Genomic DNA, 3196 nt, shown 5'->3' on the forward strand with positions numbered 1-3196 from the left:
TAAAATGATGTGGTGCATATGTTTGGCACATGAATGATATAGTGCATTGTTTGGCACTTAAATGAGTATGACATGTAAGGAAATTATGCTAAATTTGATTGATATACTATGTGGCATAGAGCATGAATGAGAATTTGAAGCTAGATGTTGAATACATGCCTTGATGATGAGCGAGTGTGATGGATTAAAATGATTATTAGTATGAGAATGCATTGAGAACTTAGAGAATGAACTAGAAGGGTTAAAGCAATGAAGAATTGAGAGTTTAAGTATGATCCATCGATAGATGTTCATGGTCTATTGATAGATGAAATTTAAAAGCAGAAGATAGCAATGAATGAAGAACATCTATCTATAGATTGACAGTGACTATCGATAGATGTCTATACGAGAATAAGGGGAAGACAACTAAAGGATATCTATTGATAGATTCTAAGTAACAATTGATAGATAGCCATTTAATAATGACTTGGAAGTAACAAAGACATGAACTATTGATAGATCCATGGAGACTATCGATAGATGAATGCCTGTGAATGAATAGATGGGTTTAGTTATAGACGGCATGCTTAAAAATACATAGTGAAAAGGAAATTAAAATAATTTTAGAACAAAAAAAAAATCTCCACCCACGGACCACCATGGTGATATTTTAACATAAAGAATGACACATAAAATCATAAAATCAAAAGCTAACCTTGGCAACATTATTTTGCTTAAACTAACAACCTCCTCAATGCAACTTGCGAACACCACAAGAAACAGGAACCCTAGCCAATCAAGCTCTTGGTCTCCAATAGTAGTACATATGATTTCACCTCAACCTTTTAGCAAAGGAGGGAGAAAACATACCTTCAACCACAAATCACCATAGTGATATTTTAACACATAAAATGGCATATAAAATCATAAAATCAGAAGCTAACCTAGGCAATGTTCTTCTGCTTGGAATAATAATCTCTTCAATGCAACTCGTGTACACCACAAGAAGCAAGAACCGTAGCCAATCAAGCTCTTGGCTTTTAATGGTACTACATACGATTTCACTTGAACCTTTCAATAAAGGAGAGTTATCTTAACTATGCTTTTGTGCTAGCAAATGGGGCAACATTTGTCCCTTTCCACTACTCACAAGGATGGCTGAATCACACGCTTGAAAAGTTGCTTCAAAAACAATTTTTTTTTCACAAAGTAGGTGGTGGCACACAAGGAGAGAACTCTTTTCTTTTCTTTTTTGACAACTCTTTTTCATATGTGGAAAATAAGTTAAATGTGATTTATATAGCTATGTTAAAATTAACTTTAATTTTTCAATAAACCCCTCCATATTATAACACATTAATATATAGGCCCATGACTTAATTAAACTAGTTTAATTAATCCCAATGGAAATTAAATTGAAATAATTTCCTTTATGTTATTACAATTTTGACATTATAATTATAACTATTCATGTATTATACCCAAAAACTTAACTAAACTCTTTTAATTAAGTTTATAGAAGTTGATTAACTAGCATGAGATTTAAGTCTAACTTAAATCATCACTCTCCCAATTTAATTCAAATGCAATCATTATGTGTGACACATTAGGTTCCTAACATGTTGGCAATGGAATTGATTAATCACTTAATTGATTAATATAAATTTCAATCAATTAATTTATAATCAATTCCATAGACATGTACGAGATAAGCATTGGCCCTTCTTGCACTCTTTTTCAACAATTGAAGCCTTTCATTTGTATACCTGCGAAAGCATAAAACTAAATTAATATTAACTAAACTAAAAATAATTTAACATAAAACTAAAATAAAACAGATTAAATTAAAATAACTCAGCATGATTTAAGCTAAACTAAGAAAAACAACTAAAAACACCTAATTTTGAATCTAAATCTCAAGAACTTAGCCAATTTAATACTCAAAATATGATAAAATAACTCTATGAAATAGAGTTATCACACCTCTAAAGCATAGAAAAGAAAATAGGCAAGCAGATTTTTTGGCAGATTTGGTGTTAACGATTGAATCAACAAGCACAAAATTAGAAGTTCCTCTGTGCAAACGATGGATTTAGCCACCAGTCGCTCCGTGTTAAAAAGGTCGATGTAGAATCTAATGTCACCTCAGTCATTGAAGTGGGCAAAAAAGATTAGCGACAATCATTAAGTGACTGCCTAAAGCATGGAAAACTGCCTAATGATCCAAGGCATAAAACAGAAATAAAACGTTGAGCTCTTATATTTATTTATTTCAAGGGTGCACTTTCTCGACGTTTTTTCAATGAAGTCTTTTTTGAGGAGATGAAGAAACATACATAGCCTTGAACGAAGCTCACTCAGGAATTTTTGGGGTGTATCAATTGTTAGGATGAGCCTTGCAACCAATTGGGACTAGTTAAGGCTTGATTCCTATCATGTAACAATATCATCCATGTTGAATGATTAAAGGTTTTCCTGCATCAATAAGATGCTAATTATAATGGGTCATAAGTCTAACTGGATGAAGTCCATGAGATTAATATGCCTTGCAAGGAAATTATAATGGGTTGCGATTATGAGATCCCTATGCATCAAAGTATAACCTTTAAATATTCTTGGTCGATGTATCATTGAGATTGGATACCAATGATACCTAGAGATTGATACATTCTATGTTCCTTACTTAGGAAGTAAGCAACTAATCTCATAACTTGAAGTATAGAGATACTTGGAAGTAGAATATAGGTGCTTGCTGATAACTCTATTATATGGGGTTATTTTGACACATTTTGGAGGCTTAAGTAGTTAGATCTTTGAGATTTTAGGTTCAGATTTTAGCATTTTAAGTGTTTTTCTAGTTTAAGTTTTGATTACTTGTTAAGTGATTAATTTAAGTTATTTTAGTTAAATTTTATGTTGTTTTGTTTTAAATTCTTTAAGAGTAGTTATTGCTAATTTCTCTTATGACTTTTGCAGGAAATTGATGAAAAAGGCTCATTTGATGAAAATCAGTACAAGTATGGCCATGACTTCGTTCATATATGTTTCGGTATTTTGACCATATCTCTCTCTAAACAACTCCGAATGAGGTTATTTTTAGACCAATATAATCCTAAGAATAAGATCTACAACGTTGAATTTTATCAATTCAGTTCTGATTGGATCATGGTCAAAATATTTATGAAAGTCGGAGCACTGCAGCAGTATGCAAGGA

Source organism: Theobroma umbraticum, unplaced genomic scaffold, assembly GCF_002168275.2.
Source record: "Theobroma umbraticum cultivar Fairchild unplaced genomic scaffold, ASM216827v3 scaffold_115.0, whole genome shotgun sequence".
NCBI classification, from domain to species: domain Eukaryota; kingdom Viridiplantae; phylum Streptophyta; class Magnoliopsida; order Malvales; family Malvaceae; genus Theobroma; species Theobroma umbraticum.